A 23,763-nucleotide genomic window follows, 5' to 3' on the forward strand; every position below is an offset into this window, starting at 1 on the left:
CCAGTGCAGCAGCGCTGGTCAGCTTCTTGACTCCTGTGAGTGGCGGGCATCCTGGAGCCAGATGCCAGCTCCCCAGACTCTCAGCTGCTGCCACTGACAGGAGTGGAAAACTGACCAGTGCAGCAGTGCTGGTCAGTTTCCTGTCTCCTGTGATCATCAGGGAGCTGAAAGCCAGGCTCCCCGTTCCACACCACTCATAGGAGACAGTAAATTGTCCAGTGCTACTGCCCTGGTCAGTTTCCTGGCTTCCCTGAATAACACAAAATTTGACTTACATGGGGTTTCTCAGGAACACAACCTCTGCGTAAGTCGGGTGTCTACTGTATGTTGAACACCGTTGGTCCCAGTATTGATGCTCGGGGGGGTCACCCGTTTTGTTTTGGTTTTTGGGTTGGGTGGTTTTTGGTTTGTTTTTATTTTTCAGTTTTGGAAACAAGAAGTCGCTGCCAGGTATTAATGTCGGCATGGGGGGATAGCAATTCCAAAAGAGCATTCCAGTCCAGAGATTTGTCCCTGTGAAGCTGTAGGTTAGGAATCAATCTCTACCTCCTCTCTATGAAGTTAGCCTGCCAGAACTAGCATGCTTGACGTGCCAGAAAAACAGAGACAACCTGGCAACCTCTTCATAGTGTGCAGAACGCAAGTCAAACAAATCATGTCCTCTTATCTCCAAAGCCTCTTCACTGAATCGCAATCGGTTTCTGAGTTTGCACGGCTGCTTTGCTTCGCCAGCGGTAACTCACTGTTGCAAGTCTGAACAGATCCAAGGAGGTGTTTTAAGGAAGGGCACCTGCCGCGTCAACTCTGCCAACTGGGTGTGTTGTGTGCAGGCCTCTGACAGACCCGCTGCAGACCTCGCCTGGCAGCCTGAGAACTGTCCACTTGGGGAAGAGGCAAGACAGGTTTTCAGGCCACATCTGATGGGGAAAACTCAAGAGTATCATCAGAATTTCCCTCCACAGCTGACACTAACAAAAATGTAATGAATATTTAATACCTCTACTATAAATTCCTGCTTTCACCGGTGCTACCTTTTAGGGAGGAATCTCCCAGCGAATACCCCAAAGCCATCTCACTTTCCTCTCTCCACACCCACCTTAAAACCCTTGACCACCAACAAAAATCTCAGCAATGGCTAGACAGCAGGTGAGCAGCAACCTCATTGCTTATCAGGCTGACCAGTTTCTCTCCTGCAGCCTCCAGTTGTCTGTAAAGTTTTCCCCTTAGCTTGTCAAGTTTCTGAAATTCAGCCAGTAGCTTTGTTTCTAAGTTAGCGCTACATCTAGCCCAATGGGGCCCAGATCTTAACTCTGCTGCCATGCAGTAGAAAATAAATGACAACAACTATAATGAGCATTTTAAAAAACAGGGGGAAAATATTCTAAACTGGCCTGAATCTTTGAAGAGTTACAAGAAAGTACATGAGAGGTAGCCGAGTTAGTCTGTATCTTCAAAAACAACAAGAAGTCCTGTGGCATCCACTCATGCATCGGAAGAAGGAGGTCTTTGCCCACGAAAGCTGATGCTCCAAAATCTTTTAGTCTATAAGGTGCCGCAAGACTTCTTGTTGTTGAAGAAAGTCTCTGGAGCTTGACACTGATCAGGGAAACAATTAGTAGCAAATAATTTCATCAATGAATTTTGTCTCTTTTCTCTCCCTTCCCTCTCCATCAGTCATCTTTAATTGTCGTGTGATTTTTCCCAAGCGTTTTCCTCGCAGGAGGTTACTGGGACAAACAATTTTTGCCAGAGTTGGTCTGAAATTTTGAGCTGAAGAGAATCCCACTAAAAAGCAACCAACAGCACTTTGATTACTCATAGAACTAGCATGGGCCTGCATATTTTTGGCCCGTGCTAGCTTCTGTGAGTAACTCTGTGCCTGTAGGTTGCTTGCGAACAGTTTGCTGTGAGTATTGCAACTAGAAAATGCTGCCTGGTTCAGTTGGCCAGGCAGACTAAAAGTTTTGCTTTCTGAAGTTAAGCACTTAAAAGTAATTTCTAGGGATGTTTGTGGGCGTGAACTAACTCAAAAGGTTTGAAAAAAAAATCCATTACAAATGTATGACATATCGTGGAAATCCAAGCTTTGCTGGGCTCTATTTAAATTTGGGTGCAGCCTCCTAGCTATTGACAGGAAAAGGACTGTGTTGAGAAATGCTCTAGTATCAAGGGACACCTTGGGCTGATAGAATCATAGGGCTGGAAGGGACCTCAGAAGGTCATCGAGTCCAGCCCCCTGCCCAAAGCAGGATCAACTCCAATTAACTCATCCAAGCCAGGACCTTATCAAGCCAGGACTTAAAAACCTCTAGGGATGGAGAATCCACCACCTCTCTGGGTAACGCATTCCAGGGCTTCACCACCCTCCTGGTGAAATAGTTTTTCCTAATATCCAGCCTACTTCTCTCCTTCCATATCTTCAGACCATTGCTCCTTGTTCTGCCGTGTGTCACCGCTGAGAACAGTTTCTCTGCAGTGGAGAGAAGCTCATGGCTGGGTTTTAGAAGGTTCTGTGGACAAGCACTGCAGTTTTCTACTGTTGTGTAGACAACTTGTGTGTGTGTGTGTGTATGTGCAAATCCTTAGTCTCCAAGGTGACTTGCACAGCTCCTGTGTGTGTCAGTGGGTCCATTAGCCACTGTGTGTGCGACCCTGAGAGGTGGGCTACATCACCTAACACATCGTTCTCATCTCACACCTGTATGGCTCTTTTCAGAGAATGAGGGAAAAGGGACACTTACAGGGAGAAGGGCTAGAAAAATAAAGTCCTCATCGCCGATGGAGGGAGAAGAGATGGGGAAACTCTTTAGCAGATAACCTGCCAAGTATCCTGCAGGGGCTTGGGTGATGTTCTATTTGCTAGTGTCAGCCCTAGCACCAAGGCTTCCTGTTATTGCAGACCAAAGACCGATTCCCAACTCTGCCAGGAAGAGCTGGATGCAGACAGAGCAGACCAGCACTGGATCCCAGACCCAGTTAGTTGCCTTTGAGAACTGTGGATGAACCAGTTCAAGAGGAGGCCAAGCAAGGTCTGCATTGAGCTGTATCAACTTCCCTGGCTAATGCTGTGATCTGGGCTCTTTTGGTATTGTCTGGGCCACTAGTGCATTGTGCCTCTGCTGACCAGCCCCTGCCCTCTCTCTGGCCATCTCAGGGCTTTATCTTCTACTTGCTGTCCATATACAACTGGGAAGCTGTACTGTGGGCACCATTTTTCATCAATACTTTGTGGGGCTCGTTTTTGCTCTTACGGTGGTGGTGTATTTCTGTAAAAATGGCCCCAACTTCTATCAAGGGGGAGTGTGTGTGGAAGGTGGAGAGCAGGGTTCCCTCTAATTTTTTCCATCCATGCGCAGAATAAATTTTATTACATGCACTGGCACATGTGAGGATGTGCACCACCAATTAAATCACAGGCTGCCAGCTGCGGGCGCTCTGCTAATCAGCCGGGCGGCATTTGAGTCTCTCCCGGGCAGCTGCCCAAGAGCTCAGCTTACAGGGAACACTGCAGAAGGGGAAAGAGAAAAAGACAGAGGGAGCAAGAAGGAGGAAGATTTTTACTAAGAAATGCCCTTTAGGGAGGTCTGATGCCAGAACCCTGGGCTGCATTTCCTAACAGACCTTTCCCATCTTCTACCTGTATGATTCCTTGCACAGAACAAGAGAAAAACAGACACATAGGGAAGTAGAAAATAGAGAGGTAGAAAAATAAAGACCTCCTCACAGCCAGAGGGAGAAGGGAAACTCTTAAAGAGAGGATGAGAGATGCCAGAGAAGGTGGTTGAAAGAACTGACCTCCAGGCAAACAAAGTGGAGAAACAACAAAGGGAGATGAAAGAGGAATAACAACCATGAGAGAAGACAATGGAAGTCTCAAAGCGGGAAGGCTGTGACAAGCTGATTGGCTGCCAGTGATGTCATTCCTCTCCCACAGCTGATTGGCTGCTGGTGATCTCACGCCCTCTCCCAGAACACCCTAAAAATAAGTACACGGGACTCGATTATTTAAGAACAATCCCTTTTCTTTGTTTTTCCCTTTTTAATTTAAAAATTAATTTCCTCATACAAGCAACCGCAGCCACCTCCTGCCAGCCCATTCCTAGCGGGTGACCACAATTCTCGTGCGGCAAAAGACAGCTTCCCAAAGACCATCAGGCCAAGCTAGCGCTAATCAGCCAGAAATGCACAGCCTGTCGTGTCTTATTGCTTAATTATCCATCTCCCCTCTTTTCAGCCCTCTCCTTACTGTACTCCGCATGAAGCTATTTTTCAATTTTATTTCATTTTCCCCAAACCCCCTCCCAACCTGCCAGGAGATTACGGGTGATGAAAACACTGAGATTTCGTTCATCCTCTTGCTCTCAGCCCCTGGCCTTTCCTGTGAGGGGTTAGTAACTCAGTGACCTGGGAGTTCTTTTCCAGTTGCACACCCTGAGGCCCAGTTTCACCTGGTGTAACTCGACTGTAGCTGTTGGAATTACACCTGCGGTGGATTTGGCTTTATATTCCTATGCCTGTAAAATAAGGTCCACTGTGACCTAGTTAGCAATTGGACTGGGAATCGTAGTATCTTAGGGCTCGATGGGACCGCAAGGGTTATCTCATCAAACCCCCTGTCGTAATGCAGGACTGGTTGTGTCTAAATCAGCCAAGACAGGTGGCTATGCAGCCTCGTTTGGGAAACCTTCACTGAAGTACATGCTGACACCAAAAATGCTATGTGCAAAGAAGTCAATGCCATCAATGTCCCTCTAGAAACTGGGACTTTAGATAAATCAGAGCATTTCTGTCCACAGGAGTCTAAGCTGTTGAGCAGAAGCCAGGAGAAACCAAGGTGCTGCCAAGGTCTGAGGCACTTTCATGGCAGGGAACAGACTAGGAGAGATGTGCCCAGTTGATCTAGCAGATGATCCGTATCTGATGCTGGGGTGGAAGGGAAAAGAACAGCACGGTCCCTGCCAACTAGATTTGCAGGGACAATTCTTCCCCAGCTCCAAATCTGGTCACCAATACAACCCTGAGCATGTGAACAGGGACCAGCCATCCAGGCATTGAGAAAAGGGAGTCTCTGTACAACCTTAGAGAGCCATCTGGTGTCTTATCTCCAGCTGTGGCTGGTCTCTGATGCTTTGGAGGAAGACAAACTCCCCGTCTCCCATCCCCACTAAATCTAGCTTAATCAGATGAACCACTTCCCCTCCCTTTTACAATTGCACACCCGGATCTCCTCCCGCCATTCGCGGCCACACGATATCCCTGTGCGAAGTCTTATATGGGAAAGTGATGCTTGGAAAGTATGGCATTTATCTGACTGGTTGAAGTGATGCAAATGCTAGGAAAAAGAAGGAACTGCCAGTAATCTGCAGGTCCCCTGTTGGTCTTTTCTGGCTCACTCGTGATCTGCAGACCTCCTTTGGAACTCACCGTATCTAATATGCTTAGGTTCTAAGACCAGAAGGAACCATTGTAATTGAGTCTGTTCTGGTCTGGATATGGTCTGAAGAAGTGGGTCTGTCCCACGAAAGCTCATCACCTAATAAACTATTTTGCTAGTCTTTAAAGTGCTACTTGGCTGCTTTTTGTTTTGATAGTGTATAGACTAGCACGGCTTCCTCTCTGTTACCATTGCGATTGAGTGTAGCCTTCTAAGTAGAATGGGCCATACAAACTTACCCAGTAATACCTGCATCGAACCCAGACTCCTTTGGCTGAAAAACTCAATCTTCCCTCTAATTTTTATCATACATGTGCGGAGTAAGTTTTATGTGCACTGAGCCATGTACAGATGTTCACCATCAGTAGAAACACACTCTGCTGGCCGTGGGTGCTCTGCTGATCAGCTGGGCAGTACCTGAATCTCTCCTGGGCAGCTGCCCAAGCTCTCAGCTTACAGGGAACTCTGGAACAAATTTAAAATACAGCAAGATTTAGACTGCGGCTGGGTCCGGCTGGCTCCTTTCGGCACTAGGCAGGCTGTGGTTTTAGGACTTTTTTTTTTTTTTCAGGAGCAGGGGAGTAGGAATCGTAGCTGTGGGTTGCATCTATTCATTGATCCTCTGTTGTGCTTGGAAGCTGTGAGAACAAGACAGACAGTATCACAGATGATTTCCTGTCTGTGTTTTGACTAGCTGGAGTATCAATTCCCTCTTTGTGTTAAAGGGACATTGTCTGACCAAATTCAGCCCCAAACTTGTGCGTGTGGTTGTTCAAAAACTAAGACTAATAATAAAAGAAGTAGGAAGGGATGCAGCTTTGTGTTTGAATGTATAAAGCCAAGATTCCCCTTGCAGTATTTGAGACCTAATTGTGGAACCACTGAGCTAGTATTATTTGGGAGGGGGCGTTATTTACCATCCCCCTAGTTAAATCCTTGCCAGGGCTGACTCACCCCTAAAATCAAGGATCACTCCAGAAAAATGATATGCAGCTGTAAACCTCAGTTGAGTGTATACCAGGCTGGGAGTCCCTTACACAAGAGAAGGTGCCAAACCCATCAGAGGAGGCTGTTTCAGTGGGATGGCCAGTATAGTGATGTCCCCCACTCCATTCCTGGGGCCAGGAGCAAAGCCATGGCTCCGAGGATGGCGGGGATGCAGACAGGGCTAGGGGGATGAGGCTTGAGGCACAACTGGGGGCTGGCGTGGAACCAGCAGCCAGGGTCCTAGGTGCAAGGCAAACAGCCGTGACCTCAGGTGTGAGACCAGCAGCTGAAACCCCAGATGTGGGTCCAGGAATAAACCCATGCATAAAACCTGGGGGCACTGCAGCACCTCTTCACACCTTGGTCCCACACTTATGGCCCTGCAGAGTGTGACCATGAAGAATTCCAAACTCTGCCAGTGGTAACCCATAGGAAGCCGGTTCCACATCTCTCACACCTCTGTTTGTGCATTCAGCTTTAGGCAATGAGCTGCTGGAGGATTTTTGGAAGCTCTTCCCATGGGAAGCCCATTTAGCCAAACCACCTGGCATGAACAGGTGTGGCCAGATGCCACTGGAGCTGGGAAAAGTTTGCAAACAAGCTTGCAAAACGCAGTTTTTGATTTGTGCCGAGCCCAGACTGTGCACTGCTCCGACATCCACACATTAAAAGGCTGATAAATGAGCAAGGGTTCAGAGAAGATCTCCAGGAATGATCGGTGGTCAGGAAAGCGTGCCTTGCAGTGCAAGACTTAAGGAGACAAATCTACTTTGCCTGCTGAACAGAGGGCTAAGCGGTGACTTACGTCCCAGTGCAGGAAGAAGCTACCAGTCGGAGAAGGTTCCTTGATCCGCAGTCAAAGGCATAGCAGAGTCGAATGGCTGCAAACTGCAGTCAGCAAAGCTGGGATGGACATTTATAACACTGAGGAGTTAGCCACTGGAGTAAATAAGGGCTGTGAGGGATTCTTGCTCCCCTGGAATCGTGACATCCAGTCGGGATGTGTTTCTCAGAGCTATTTCTAGTTCATGTGTGACCCATCAGTGAGGGTGGCCTCCCTCTGCTCTCGGGCACTTATCCTATAAATTGAGAGTCAAGATGATCCAGTCGTTCCACGAAGACATGAGAGGAACCATCCAGTATGACGGCGCATTATCGGATGCTTTCAGAATCAGGAGCGGCGTCAAACAAGGATGCGTGCTTGCTCCGACATTGTTCGGGATCTTCTTCGCGCTCCTCCTGAAGCATGCCTTTGGATCTTCCACAGAGGGCATCTTGCTGCACACAAGATCGGATGGGAAACTGTTTAATCTTGCAAGGCTGAAAGCTAAGTCTAAGGTGCGAGAAGTCCTCATCAGAGACATGCTGTTCGCAGACGATGCTGCTGTAGTGTCTCACACAGACCAGCTTCAAAAACTGCTGGATCAGTTCTCCAAAGCATGCAAGGACTTTGGGCTTACCATCAGCCTAAAGAAGACAAACGTACTCAGTCAGGATGTTGCTGAATCCCCATCAATCAGCATTGACAACTATACGTTAGAGGTCGTCCACGAGTTCGTTTACCTCGGATCCACCATCACTGACACCCTGTCGTTGGACACTGAGCGAAATAGGAGGATCGGAAAAGCAGCCACAACTCTGTCCAGACTCAGCAAGAGAGTGTGGAATAACAGCAAGCTGTACACTCACACCAAAATGCAAGTCTACAGAGCCTGCATCCTCAGCACCCTCCTTTACGGCAGCGAGACTTGGACCCTGTACGCCAGCCAGGAAAAGAGGCTGAACGTCTTCCACTTGCGCTGCCTCAGGTGCATCCTTGGAATATCATGGAAGGACAGAGTGACCAACACCGCCGTCCTTGAGCAAGCTGGAATCCCAACCATGCACACCCTCCTCAGGCAGTGTCGACTCCGCTGGCTTGGCCACATCCACAGGATGAATGATGGAAGGATTCCAAAAGACATCCTGTCTGGTGAGCTAGCCTCTGGCAAAAGACCTCCCGGACGCCCCCAGTTGCGTTACAAAGATGTCTGCAAGAGAGACCTCAGAGAGGTAGACATCGAGCTGGACAACTGGGAAGAACTAGCAGACGACCGCAGCAGATGGAGGCAGGGGTTACACAAGGGCCTTCAGAAGGGTGAGATGAAGATCAGACAGCTAGCAGAGGAGAAGCGAGAGCACAGAAAGCACAATAAGGACTTGCCAGACACCCACCACATCTGCAAGAGATGCAGCAAGGGCTGTCACTCTCGCGTGGGTCTTCATAGTCACAATAGACACTGTAAATGAAGTCTTCAATTGAAACTTTAAAGGGCGCGATCCATGTTCTATGCAGACTGAAGGATGCCTGCTACTACTGCTACTACTGAGGAGCCCTGTAGCATAGATAGAGCTTACAGCCAGCCTATGCTCTTGGCTCTGGAGGTCCCTGGGTTGCTGCTGCTGTACTAATCCAGGGGATGGCTGTGGTCTTCATGCCAGGTAAGGTTTTGAGCTGTGTGTTTGCTGTGGGTGAGACAACACACTCACAACAGTCTCTTCTGGACGTCACTGTGACAGTGGCTCCCAATCTTTTCACTAGCGCAGAGCCTCAATCAGCCCCTCAAGCCATTTGCGGACCCCCATCAAAGCCAATTCTAGCTGCTGCGCACACTTCATTACATGAAAAAGGAAATCAGAACCTAGAGTTTCAGACAGCGATTAACAACAGGATTGGAAGATAGTTCATTTAAAAATAATAATTGATTGTAACTTTGCAGTGTATTTAAAACTTATTTTCTATCATCATTTTTATTTATCTTTTTTTTTCCATGGACCCCCTGCAGTAGCCTCACAGACCCCAGGCTGGGAACCCCGGCGCTATGAAACCTGATGAATGACCTGCCTGCCTCTTCACTGTGCCTCAGATATTCCTATGACCCCTTTAATTCTGCCCTAAGGTTGGGGAGGAACTAATTATTCCCATGAGAAGGGCTATTGAGGCTCAAGCAAACATGTTCTTGCCCCCACCCCCATGTATTTCTCAGGCCTGAATACATGTTGACCAGATGAGAATGTGAGACTAGGAAACTGAAACTGTACATAGTGTGTATTTAACTCTCTTGTTCCCTGAGGGTATGTCTACACTACGGAGTTATTCTGGAATAGCTTGTTCTGGAGCTGTTATTCCAAAATAAGCTTTTCTGGAATAACACATCTACACTACAGGGAAGCCCCAAAATAAGCAAAACTTATTCTGAAATAGTGCATCCACACACAATAGAGCCTATTTCAGATTACAGCCCCTGGAAGCTCAGCTTCCAGAATAGCTTATTTGGAAATAGACCGTATTCCCTGTGTACCCAGCCCCTAGTTTGAAATAGGTGCTAGTCCTCATGGAATGAGGTTTGCAATTTCAAAATCAGCTGACCACCATTTTGCAATTATATTGAAATAGCAGTTCTATTGTGTAGACACTCGCCACGTTATTTTCAATTAGCACCTCTTATTTCAAAACAGCTTGCTGTGTAGACACACCGTGGTGAAGAAATCAAGATGCTGGAGAAAATGGGGCCTGCGTGTAACTAGCACGAGCCAAACCCTCCTGTAGTTGCTGGAAACAGGATTATACCAGTGCTAATAGAATTAGTCCCTTAGCTCAAGCCACTGGTGATCTATGTTTTTAGCACTGAAGGTTCAAAGTCAGCTCTTGGAGCAGGCATACCCAATTGCATGTGGTTGGATACACTGATCGGTTCAGTTGGTTCTTGTGTAAAGCAGGACAAGGAAGTAACTTAAAATGTACGCCTCCTGCTACATCTCTCTCCCTGAGAAAGGAGCTTAATGCCTTCTTCAGGGACGGCTCCACTTGATAAACATCAAATCATCCAACCAGGGAACAGAAACTGCGCCATGTGATTTAGGTGGCCATTCAGAGGGTGTGTACGCAAGAGCCATGTCTACACGTGCACGCTACTTCGAAGTAGCGGCACTAACTTCGAAATAGCGCCCGTCACGGCTACACGCGTCGGACGCTATTTCTAAGTTAACTTTGACGTTAGGCGGCGAGACGTCGAAGTCGCTATCCTCATCAGGAGATGGGGATAGCGCCCTACTTCGACGTTCAACGTCGAAGTAGGGACCGTGTAGTCATTGCGCGTCCCGCAACTTCGAAATAGCGGGGTCCGCCATGGAGGCCATCAGCTGAGGGGTTGAGAGACGCTCTCTCTCCAGCCCCTGCGGGGCTCTATGGTCACCGTGGGCAGCAGCCCTTAGCCCAGGGCTTCTGGCTGCTGCTGCTGCAGCTGGGGATCCATGCTGCATGCACAGGGTCTGCAACCAGTTGTCGGCTCTGTGGATCTTGTGTTGTTTAGTGCAACTGTGTCTGGGAGGGGCCCTTTAAGGGAGCAGCTTGCTGTTGAGTCCGCCCTGTGACCCTGTCTGCAGCTGTGCCTGGCACCCTTATTTCAATGTGTGCTACTTTGACGTGTAGACGTTCCCTCGCAGCGCCTATTTCGATGTGGTGCTGCGCAACGTCGAAGTTGAACATCGACGTTGCCAGCCCTGGAGGACGTGTAGACGTTATTCATCGAAATAGCTACTTCGATGTAGGCTTCACGTGTAGACGTAGCCAAGGTGTTGAAAACTGGAAGGAGCCATGCCTAGAAATGCTTGACAGAAAGAGGTGTGTGTCTAATATATGGACACCTTTCACCCAACTTTTAGGATGAAAATCTTAATTCTACAGAGGGTTTTGCCACTGACATCCAATCAAATAGTTGGGGAAGAATCTTGTTGGGTTTGTAGATTATTTGCAAACCGGGGGGAGGCCCAAATCAACTTCTTCCATGGGAACATCGGACCTCCTGGGCTTGTTGCTTCATAAGAATACTCAGTCCAAGTACAGGACTTCGTGGGACCACTCCCACTGATTCTGGCAGAGCAACACACTGGCTGTACGTCTACAGACACGAACCGGTACCTCTCACTTTGCCACTACAGGATGATTTTGACATGGAACAAGGGTGAGTGCCCACTGAGGCTACGTCTACACGTGCACCCAACTTCGAAATAGCTTATTTCGATGTTGCGACATCGAAATAGGCTATTTCGATGAATAACGTCTACACGTCCTCCAGGGCTGGCAACGTCGATGTTCAACTTCGACGTTGCTCAGCCCAACATCGAAATAGGCACAGCGAGGGAACGTCTACACGGCACAGTAGCACACATCGAAATAAGGGAGCCAGGCACAGCTGCAGACAGCGTCACGGGGCGGACTCAACAGCAAGTCGCTCCCTTAAAGGGCCCCTCCCAGACACACTTTCATTAAACAGTGCAAGATACACAGAGCCAACAACTAGTTGCAGACCCTGTATATGCAGCACGGACCCCCAGCTGCAGCAGCAGCAGCCAGAAGCCCTGGGCTAAGGGCTGCTGCCCACGGTTACCACAGAGCCCCGCAAGGGCTGGAGAGAGAGTATCTGTCAACCCCCCAGCTGATGGCCGCCATGGAGGACCCCGCTATTTCGATGTTGCGGGACGCGGATCGTCTACACGTCCCTACTTCGATGTTGAACGTCGAAGTAGGGCGCTATTCCCATCCGCTCATGGGGTTAGCGACTTCGACGTCTCGCCGCCTAACGTCGATTTCAACTTCGAAATAGCGCCCAACACGTGTAGACGTGACGGGCGCTATTTCGAAGTTACTGCCGCTACTTCGAAGTAGCGTGCACGTGTAGACGCAGCCTGAGAGTGCAAAAGAGATTCCTGGGTTTCATGACCCTGGATTCTACCAGACACAGTGTGAACTGGGAAAGTATAACAATCAAGCACCATTCTCTGGAAGATACATTTGAACTGGAGACCTGGATAAGATGACTGTCTGCCCTGTTTTTCCTGGGACAGTCCCTTATTTAAGCTGTCCCGACTTTTTAAAAGAAAATAGGCAAATTGGCCCATATTTTGCAGGGCTCCTGTGTCTTGGGATGGCAGCCTCTCCTTCCAGGGAGCTCCTCCACTGGGTGATTGCCATGTTTCCTCGAGGTCTGCATCTTGTGACAGAAGCTCCTGCTGCAGGGGAGCTCCTCTGTGGGGCAGCTGCCCCATTTCCCAGCACCCTACAGTGGCAGCCCCCACTGCTGGTGAGCTCCTTGACAGGGCAGCTGCCTTGTTGCCTGGTGACCTACACTTAGGGGAGGCAGCTCCTGCTGCCAGGAAGCCCCCGAAAATGTCAGCTGTCTGGTTTCCCAGCTCCCCCATGCCTCAAGGAGGCAGCTCCTGCTTCATTCCCTGTCCCTCCCCTCTTCCCCGCTGGGAGGCTTTGAAACACTCCCCCACACCAGCGGGTTCTCAAGTCTTCATCCTCAGCTCCCTTTCATCCCTGGTGCCTCCCCACTGGAGGCTGCAGAGCTCCCATCCCTGTTGCCTCACCCTGGAGCAGCAGCCCCCATCGCCAAGGAGCCCTGACACGGGACAGCAACCCCATCCCTGGAGGCCGGTGTCCCATATTTGCCATAAGGCGATGAGGTTACCCTAGACCTGGAGGAAAAAGGTGTGAATCCCCTGCCACCTCCTTTCCCCCCTAGTTCAAGTAGACAATTCAAGTTTTATTTATTTATTTATTTATTTATTTATTTATTTATTTATTTATTTATTATCAGCTTTGCGACCGGGTGCTGGCAAACAGGGTGCGTGCTAACAGGAGGGAGTTTGGAGAGGCTCTCCTGGAGGAGGAGAAGGAAGGAAGGAGCAAACTAAAGCACCTTGGGGTAAGTGGCTGCTTATATTTGGAGGTTTTGGGCTTGTGTGTTTGTTTGGAGTTTGGAGTTTGTTTGTTTGGAGTGCTGAGCTGAGTGTGTGTTTGTTTGTTTGAAAGGCCGTGTGCTCAGGCAGGCAGGCAGGCAGGCAGTTGGAAGCTGATTAGGTTTGAATTGAAACACCGTGTGCTGATTGGCTGAGCTGTAGGCAGAGGGAGGAGCTATCAGGGAGGCTGAGCACTTAAACCCTGCTAGTAAGCGACCAGGGAGCTTTGCGACCGGGTGCTGGCAAACAGGGTGCATGCTAACAGGAGGGAGTTTGGAGAGGGGAGTTTAGAGGGGGAGCTTGGAGGGAGCCAGTGACTTACTTCTGTTGCCCTTAAACTAAATCCTTTATAACAACCTCTATCTGAAACATTTAATTAACCCTCGTATATAACTAGAGTAGGAAATGGAGGCAGAAGCCCAGCAGCAGAGTGGGGGCTATCCTGTTTATTGTGTCGAGTGCAGTATGTATGACTACCTACCCTGTGGGCGGGTGGCGTATGTGTGCGCTCGATGCAAGGAGCTCCTGGCCCTCAGAGACCGAGTGCGTGCTTTGGAGGCCAGGGTGGCTGAACTGGAGGAGCTAAGGAAGGCAGAGGTGTTTGTGGATGAGACTTTCCGGGACATAGTAGGGCTGTCCCACCTCCAATCTGACAGTCCTGAGGCTGTTACGGAGGATGAAAGGCTCAGGGAAGGAGAGCAGTCAAGGGGAGCAGAGGGAAACCATCCCGTAGTTGGGACCCTCCTTCCAGAGGGTGATGTTGTATCCTCTCGTGCCGAGGATACTTCTCCGGGGGAGGGAGCGCCAGCTGTTAGGAAGAAGCAGGTTTTAGTAGTGGGGGATTCCATCATTAGAAATATAGATAGTTGGGTTTGTGATGACCGGGAGAACCGTATGGTGACTTGCCTGCCTGGTGCGAAGGTTGCGGATCTCTCGAGGCATCTAGACAGACTTATGGGCAGTGCTGGGGAGGAGCCGGTCGTCGTGGTACATGTTGGTACCAATGACATAGGGAAGGGTAGAAGAGATGTTCTGGAGGCCAAATTTAGGTTACTAGGAAGGAGACTGAAATCCAGAACATCTTTGGTGGCATTCTCTGAAATGCTTCCAGTTCCACGCGCAGGGCCAGATAGACAGGCAGAACTTCAGAGTCTCAATGCGTGGATGAGACGATGGTGTAGGGAAGAGGGGTTTAGATTTATTAGGAACTGGGGACACTTTTGGGGTAGGGGGAGCCTATACAGGAAGGATGGGCTCCACCTAAATCAAGGTGGATCCAGACTGCTGGCATTAAACATTAAAAAGGACATAGAGCAGTTTTTAAACTAAGAGGTGGGGGAAAGCCGATTGGTGCGGGGGAGCACCTGGATCGGACGGAGACTTCTCTTACACGAGGCTCCATAGACAGGGATTCCCTAGAAGTTAGTCAGATAGGGAACGTGGGAAATAATATATGGGCAAGATCAGATGTGAAACAATCGTGCATAAAAAAATCCACCACGTCTGTGAAAGGCGGACATATAAATAGTGGTAGTTTTCTAACATGCTTTTACACTAATGCTAGGAGTCTGTCTAATAAGATGGGTGAACTGGAGTACCTCATATCAAAGGAGGAAGTTGACATAATAGGCATCTCAGAAACATGGTGGAATGAGGACAATCAGTGGGACACTATCATACCGGGATATAAATTATATCGGAAAGACAGAACAGGTCGTGCGGGTGGCGGAGTGGTACTATATGTGAAGGATAATATAGAATCAAATGAAGTAAAAATCCTAAAGGAATCAAAATGTTCCATAGAATCATTATGGATAACAATTCATTCCTCTAATATGAATATGGCATTAGGAATATATTACCGACCACCTAACCAGGACAGTGATAGTGATGCTGAAATGATGAGGGAGATTAGAGAGGCTATCAAAATAAAAAACACAGTAATAATAGGAGATTTCAATTATCCCCATATTGATTGGGTGCATGTCACCTCAGGACGGGATTCAGAGATTAAATTTCTTGATGCCTTAAATGACTGCTTCTTGGAGCAGCTAGTACAGGAACCCACAAGGGGAGAGTCGATTCTCGATCTAGTCTTGACTGGAACGCAGGATCTGGTCCAAGAGGTAACTGTTACTGGACCGCTTGGAAATAGTGACCACAATATAATAACTTTTAATATTCCTGTGTTGGGAAGAACACCGCAGCGGTCAAACACTCTGGCATTTAATTTCAAAAAGGGGAATTACACTAAAATGAGGAAGCTAGTTAAACAGAAACTAAAAGGTAGAGTAATTAAACTAAAATCCCTGGAAGCTGCATGGAAACTGTTTAAAGACACCATACTAGAGGCCCAACTTAAATGTATACCCCAAATAAAAAAACACAGTAAGAGACCTAACAAAGAACCACCATGGCTAAACAGCCATGTTAAAAAGGCAGTGAGAGAGAAAAGGGCAGCTTTTAAAAAGTGGAAGTCAAATCCTAGTGAGGAAAATAGAAAGGAACATAAACACTCCCAAATTAACTGTCATAATGTAGTAAGAAAAGCCAAAAAAGAGTTTGAGGAACAGCTAGCCAAAAATTCAAAAAACAATAGTAAAATGTTTTTTAAATACATTAGAAGCAGGAAGCCTGCTAAAAAAGCAGTGGGGCCCTTGGATGATAAAGATATAAAAGGAGCGATCAAGGAAGACAGTGCCATTGCGGAGCGATTAAATGATTTCTTTGCTTCAGTCTTCACGGCTGAAGATGTTACAGAGGTTCCTAAATCTGAGCCAGCCTTTTTAGGCGACAAATCTGAGGAACTCACTCAGATTGAAGTGACATTAGAGGAGGTTTTGGAATTAATTGATAAGCTGAATAGTAACAAGTCCCCAGGACCAGATGGCATTCACCCAAGGGTTCTGAAAGAACTCAAATGTGAAATTGCGGAGTTATTAACAGTGGTTTGTAACCTATCCTTTAAATCCACTTTGGTACCAAATGACTGGAAGACGGCCAATATAACACCAATATTTAAAAAAGGCTCTAGAGGAGATCCTGGCAATTATAGACCGATAAGTTTAACATCAGTACCAGGCAAATTAGTAGAAACACTAGTAAAGAGTAAAATTGCAAGGCACATAGAAGAGCACGAATTGTTGGGCAAAAGTCAGCATGGTTTCTGCAGAGGGAAGTCGTGTCTGTCTAATCTATTAGAATTCTTTGAAGGGGTTAATAAACATGCGGACAAGGGGCACCCAGTGGACATAATATACCTAGATTTCCAGAAAGCCTTTGACACGGTCCCACACCAAAGGCTTTTATGTAAATTAGGTGGTCATGGGATAGGAGGAAAGGTCCTTTCATGGATCGGGAATTGGTTAAAAGACAGAAAACAAAGGGTGGGAATAAATGGTAAATTTTCACAATGGAGGGGGGTAACTAGTGGTGTTCCCCAGGGCTCAGTCCTGGGACCGATCCTGTTCAACTTGTTCATCAATGATCTGGAAAATGAGGTAAGCAGTGAGGTGGCAAAGTTTGCAGATGACACCAAGTTGTTCAGGACAGTCAAAACCAAAAGGGATTGTGAAGAACTACAAAAAGATCGCAGCAAACTGAGTGATTGGGCAGCAAAATGGCAAATGAAATTTAATGTGGGTAAGTGTAAGGTAATGCATGTTGGAAAAAATAACCCAAATTACACGTACTACATGATGGGGTCAAATTTAGCTACGACAGATCAGGAAAGGGATCTTGGAGTTATAGTGGATAGTTCTCTGAAGACATCCACGCAGTGTGCAGCGGCAGTTAGTAAGGCAAATAGGATGTTAGGAATTATTAAAAAAGGGATCGATAATAAGACAAAAGATATCATACTTCCCCTATATAAAACTATGGTACGCCCACATCTCGAGTACTGCGTGCAGATGTGGTCTCCTCACCTCAAAAAAGATATATTGGCATTAGAAAAGGTTCAGAAAAGGGCGACTAAGATGATTAGGGGCTTGGAAAGGGTCCCATATGGGGAGAGGCTAGAGAGACTGGTACTTTTCAGTTTGGAAAAGAGGCGATTGAGGGGCGATATGATAGAGGTATATAAAATCATGAATGGTGTGGAGAAAGTGAATATAGAAAAATTATTTACCTTTTCCCATAATACAAGAACTAGGGGACACCAAATGAAATTGATGGGTAGTGGGTTCAAAACTAATAAAAGGAAATTTTTCTTCACACAGCGCACAGTCAACCTGTGGAACTCCTTGCCCGAGGCGGCTGTGAAGGCCAGGACTCTATTAGGGTTTAAAAAAGAGCTTGATAAATTTTTGCAGGTCAGGTCCATAAATGGCTATTAGCCAGGGATAAAGTATGGTGCCCTAGCCTTCATAACAAGGGCAGGAGATGGATGGCAGGAGATAAATCACTTGTCTTCTGTTCTCCTTCTCTGGGGCGCCTGGCATTGGCCACCGTCGGCAGATGGGATGCTGGGCTTGATGGACCTTTGGTCTGACCCAGTATGGCCATTCTTATGTTCTTATGTTCTTATTTGACTAGAACTTGGACTCGTTAACAAGGGAACCTGTGATTATAATACACCAGAAAGCCAGAGCTTGTTTTGTTTTCTATACAAGAAGATCTGGTCATTGACCATCCTTAGAAAACTGGCTACTATTCTTCCTTTTGAGCATGCCCTTCAAGTTGGAGAGGGCTTTGTCTGTGAGCCTTTTCAGGTCAGAGGAAAACGTGATAATGGGTTTAAGAATCATCAGGACAAAGAGGGGCTACACAGTTGGGTGATTCATTGAACCCACTCATCATGATATTTAAGCAAAATATCTGAGCCAAATTCTGCTCTGTTGCTACTCAAGCGAAACTCTTACATGCCCACATACGGACAGAGAAATCAAGAGTTGCAGGAGAAAAATAGCTAGATTACTGCATGCTTAGCACCCTGGGTGCATATGGTTCTTTACAGTTCTTTCTAGGTCAACATCCCTGCTCTTTACAGCTGTAATTGAGCATGAACAATGCAATGGAGATCCTCTGGGCAAAGAGGCTTGGCCAAACATTTTCAAAACTGGAGGCCTTAAATTTGACCCCCAGTTACATGTTTAAACATTTAAATCAAACTGACTTGATTTTCAAGGGCATGATGCACCCACAACTCTCATGGCAATCACATGGCAGGAGGGTGGAAGGGTCAGGATTGTTTACCTCAGCGAGGAGAGGAATAAGAGAAGTACAGAAAGTCATGAACGGTCTCAAGAAAGCAGATGAGAAAACATTGTCTCTGCCACTCAGTAACACAAAAAGAAGGGGACAGGGAATGAAAATGAAAGGTAGTAAATTTGAAGTTCATTAAGGGACACTTTTTTCACACATCATGTAATTAGACTGTGGAAGTCATGGGCCACAGGATGTCATGGAGGCCAAGAATTTAACCAAATTCAGAAGTATTGAATTTTTGTGCAGATAAGAATATCTAGAGCTATACGGTGACAGAGGGTTATACAAGTTGGACCTCTCTAGTCCAGCACGCTCTTGTACAGCAACCTCTGTAATCCGGCATTATTTTAGTTAGCCAGATGATCACTTATTATGGGTGTGGCCAAGTTCCCCTGGTCCTAGAAAGTTTGTTTAAAGCCACCAGTTCTGGCTGTCTGTGTTCTGTGCTATTATTTAGTTGTAATTTATCCCTAAAGGTCTTGTAAGAGCCCAGGAAGCAGTGAACATGTTGGTAATGTGTGAGACCATATTGACCTCCCGTAGTCCAGCAAATTCTCTCATTTGGCACCAGTCAGGTCCTTAGGGTGCCAGACTAGAGAGGGTCAAACTGTAATAGTAAATATTTTCTTTAGTATATATTTTTAAAATTAATCCTCATGCTTCTGGGCTTATGTCAGTCTGACTATTAAACTAGGACACTTCCCTGAGGACGGATTACCCCACATCAGCCTGCTGAAGGATTTATAGCACTTTCTTCTGATGCACCCGTCATTGGCTGTGGTAAGAGACAAGACCCTGCAGTAGATTCACCTAATATTCCACTGACTGGAATAGGAGCCACATGGCACTGCAGACAAATGAATTCCGACACGCATTATTATACCGAGGCGAAACGGTACAATAACAACGGTGACCAGGTCAAAATATGTCCCTGTTTTTCAGCAGACCTGGAGACCGAGACATGCATCAGTGAAGGTGCACTGGGAAGCTAGGACAAAACAGGTAGGTTTTAGGGAGATTTGGAAGATAAGAAGAACAAATAATCACCAGAATGAATGGATGTTGACACACTGAATTCCTGAACTGGCCTGGAGTGGTGTACAATTCCAGCCTCTATTTGGCCTTGAAACACAGAAAAATTTCCTGCAGAATCCTAGCTTCTAAGGCAGATCCTCCACTCCATTTAAACTGGTTCAGCTTCTTAAACCAACACGAGCCACTCTACAAAGTTAAACTGGTTTAAGGTGTTAAACCCATTCAAATCTTCAAAGCAGGTTACCATGGCATTAAGACATGAACTCCTTAAGCCTCCCCCTTAACATTTACGGAGGAGGAAGGAGCTTACATATCAAGAGTTCCAGCAGCTGAAGAGTCTTAAACTCTTAAAACACTTTTCAGACATTCAGCCAAATTCTGTGATGTGCTTATCGCCCAGGTTTTTAGTTGGGATCCAACCACATTTTTAGCTTGATGTTTAGGATCCAGAGATTCCTAAACCGGTAGAGTCATCCCACACACCTAGCAGTTACACACAGGGAAGGATGGCTCTGTTCATCAATTCCCTGCCTCCTGAGACCATTCTGATCTGTGTCTGCTGACTCAGACTTTGTCTAAAAGATTTTTTCAGCATCAGCAAAGGGGGAAATTTAAAATAGATAATTCCACCTGGGTCACCCCGCACCATAGGCTGTTTTATTCTGGGAAAAGAGTGGCTTCTCTGACGTATTTGTCCCTTGGGAAGAGCATGAAATTGAACCATGTGTCCTAGCAGTGCATGTTATATGTGTGTTAGAAGTCTCCCCTCTGTGCCAATCCATGAGTTGTTGCTGCCCTCGCTGACTGGTCATGGATTTTCAGCTGGAGGTGCAGCAGCTCATGCTTTTTGATGCTGGATGTACCTCAGTCCCTGGCGCATTGGCCAAGAGGGTGCCTATGCCATGCCACGCTCCTAGCCAGAGCCCTCCCACGGGGCGATCAAATAAAACAGACGGCTCTGGCTGTGCTCTGTGGGGTTAGGCCAGTCCAGTCACACAACACATGCAGCTTCCATCAGTGTGGTGAGATGGCACGTCCACACTACTTCTTGTGTCAGTGGGACGTCTGTGGCTCAGAAAAAAACCACACACCTGACCTACACAAGAACATAAAGGGTTTAAATACAGGACTGTCCCTTTTAATTCAGGACATCTGCTCCCCCTCAAGAGAAGCTTCTGCTGACATAGCTGCCACCACTCATGGACAGAGGTCCCTCCCATTGGCATAGAGCAACTACACACGTCACCTTACACTGGCCCAGCTGCATCGGTACTGCTTCACCACTACATGCTCAGCATCAGTGAAGCATCAGTGTTGACACTTGGGAGAACCTTGCCCAGGACCGTCCCCAGTGGAGAGTGGGAATCCATGAGGGGGTGGTGCAATTTGAGAGGTCCCACTGCAGCGCAGAGGAGGAGAGGGAGAGAAAAAGAAAAAAGCAGCCAAAACTGCCCTGTGTCCATGCAACAGCTACCATCACCTGCCCCTTCTGGAATAAGACCTGCGGCTCCAGAATGAGGCTGGTCAGCCCTCGACGGACTCACAAATAGGAGGGTGATGTGAAGACGGCCTGCTTGTTATCAAGTGGCAGAGAAGAGAGAATGCAGATGTGTCCTTAATTACTCAACTCAGCCAAGGCCATTGACGTTTTGGTTTGAATGAAATTTGGACAGTGATTTTCTGTAGTCTTCACCTGTGGCTTATTGGAGAGACCATGACAGTGTCGCACGAGGGGAGCTGCTCTGAGTATCTCATCTGCTGTTCACAGCAATAAAAGGCAACAGATTTTAAAGCAGACCGAGCAATGTTTTCATGCCACTGTCCTAATTACCTGTGGAACTCCTTGCTGCAGGACATTACTGAGGCTAATAATAAGTTTCAAGAGACAGAATAGACTCATTTGTGGACTCAAAATTACCTGCAATCTACTGAGATTAAATATTACAATAGCTGTCAGCCCTCATTCTTCTGCTCTTGAAGTAGTCACTGCCTGTGGTCAAGGACACATGTCACCTACCCAGACAAAAGAATATACCACCATTAGCGGCATTATGAATGCATTTGACAACTTGTGTGGATGTATCCTGCACCAGCCACCATCTGAGACAAGATACAGGCTAGACAGATATTTGTGTGGTTCTAAGACTGCATTTTATGGTGTAAGAACTAACCCCACAGCTGGAAAAAATCATTGTAGCTCCACTGAAATCTATGTTCCTCCAGTTAATGATCTGTCTATGTATGCCTCTATATTCAGCCCTGAATTTTTCAGGTATTTGTTTAGCAAGAGGAGAGTTAAACCAAAGCACAGTTAAAGGCTGTTTTGTTTTCTTGAGGTAACAGGTTAGCTATGTACTAGCGATATCTCTTATCTTTAGCCCTAGGAAGGCATGTAGCATCAAGTAGATATTGGCTTCATGCTTGGCTTCTCTTTGCATTTCAGCTCTGAGATATGCAGGCAACCTGCCACGGGCTGTAAAACCACAAAACCCAATGCACTCTAATCTGTGATGGGGACTGATAATGGGAAATATATGAAAACAGCCTTCGGAGAAATTGACTCCTTTCCAGGAGGCTTGAGCCTGACTTCTGGCATTTGAAAGCAGTTGCTCATGTGTGAAGAGAATTAATTTGTAGGCTTTGGGATGGTTATGGGGAGAAGGCAAAAGAGAGAATGGGAGAGAGAGAAGAATCAGCATTATGAGGCTAAAGAACTGCACTGGGCAACTTCCAATACAACAAAGTCATTGTCCTTTACTTTCACTAACTTGTTCCCATGGCATCCTCCATGTATCACTGTCCGTTCATTAAACTTGAGCAAAATATGCTTAAGCTTGTGTGAGTCTACAGCAGAACATCAAATAGAAGCCATATCCTCTCACTCCCCATCTCTTGTGGTTGGGCAACCAGACCAGTCTAACTTTGCTTGGGTAAGTGACGAGACAATTGCATGGCCCTAACATTCGTGAGTTTCCAATAAATTTGTGAGTGCACACAAAAACCAAGTGACTTCCCAGCTCAGCCCATCAATGTGGTTTCAGGGCCTCTCATGCTGCTTCCAACTGAGGCCTCCTGGTCTGCTTCTTGTCGTACATAAGAATTAGGTAGTATCCCTTTAAAGCATTTGCAAGTCCATCTTGTCTTTGTCCTGGCAATGTTTCTGGGGCTTTTTGCCCAAGGCAGGGCCTAGTGGTGCAGAGGGAAAAGGGTTGGGAGAAGGTGCCCTGAATAGGTCTGCCCCAGCCTAAAGCTTCAAATGGAAGCCTGAACCAAAGACTGGATGGAGCCTGTTTTCTTTGGTGCATGAAATCTGCAGATGATGACGACTTCATAGTTGTTCATTATTGTTTTGCAGATATTGATTTCTCAGAATTCAGGTCTTTCTGCCTCTTGAGCTGAACCTAAATAGCTGTCAGCTGGGTTCAGGACAGAGCCATGCAACACAGCTGAGCAAGAGGAATTCAAGCCACAGAGTGGCAGAGCACCGCACACCCTCTACCACAGCCAGTCCATTATCGTAATGCCTCACCCAACTCTGCTTCCACCCAGGGAGAGGTATGAGGAAATGCCTAGAAGTCCCCTTCCCCAACCTACTCTCTGACTTTTGCAGTTCTCTTAGCTTTGCCTTTTGCAAGATCCGAGCTGCAAAGCAACTTAACCTCCAGGGAAGCCAACAAGTGCTCTAAATGCCTTAGCAGATTCTAGGCAGAATCCATCTGCAGCCCAGGGATTTTCCCATTTGCGTAACAGTGCTTGCATTGCCTTCTCATCCTCCTCCCCCCAAAATCCCCTTTAAGAATCTCTTAATCCCACAAGTCCATCCCAACCAGGGCAGCAAGTCTCTTGAAAGCAAGAGAAACTCTTCACGGGAGACCCTGACCTTCTCTCCAGGGGAAATCCTCCAACCCCCAGATCCCTGGGTTTGGTTAAAAGGCTGGTATCAGAATTAGAAGTTTTCCCTTCAGGTGGAGGATTGGTGGCAGGCGTGTGTGTGTGTGTGTGCGTGTGTGTGCGCGCGCTGTTTCAGTCTTTGTGCTGGTTACACGGATCGGTTGCTCAGACCTTATGAAAGAATTTGGAATATTTCTCACACTCACATGGCAGCGTCCTTAAGTCACCGCACAGTCTGGCCCCCCCAGAGCTTGGACGGGAATGATTGTTTTTAACCTGGGGACCTGTGGGATGGAATTAGCCAGAGGGCAGCCTATTGACAAAGCTGAATGCATTAGGGAGAAGAAGTGTATGGAAAGTGGTGGGGAAATAGCGGTGGGTGCTGGAAATCAGGATTTAGCTTAGAAATGGAGAGGATTCGGACT

At 47.1% G+C, this 23,763-nt stretch overlaps 1 long non-coding RNA gene across 2 annotated transcripts in view; it reads left to right on the forward strand.

Annotated features, from left to right (window-relative positions):
* LOC142016940 (uncharacterized) overlaps positions 1-23,763 on the forward strand; it is a 176,322-nt gene that overhangs the window by 22,564 nt on the left and 129,995 nt on the right. For both annotated transcript variants that reach the window (XR_012646414.1, XR_012646413.1), the window contains exon 2: positions 13,063-13,170. This is a non-coding gene — a long non-coding RNA (uncharacterized LOC142016940). The remainder of the gene's footprint in view (positions 1-13,062; positions 13,171-23,763) is intronic.

This window comes from Carettochelys insculpta, chromosome 8 (genome assembly GCF_033958435.1).
Source record: "Carettochelys insculpta isolate YL-2023 chromosome 8, ASM3395843v1, whole genome shotgun sequence".
In the NCBI taxonomy this organism is placed as follows: Eukaryota; Metazoa; Chordata; order Testudines; family Carettochelyidae; genus Carettochelys; species Carettochelys insculpta.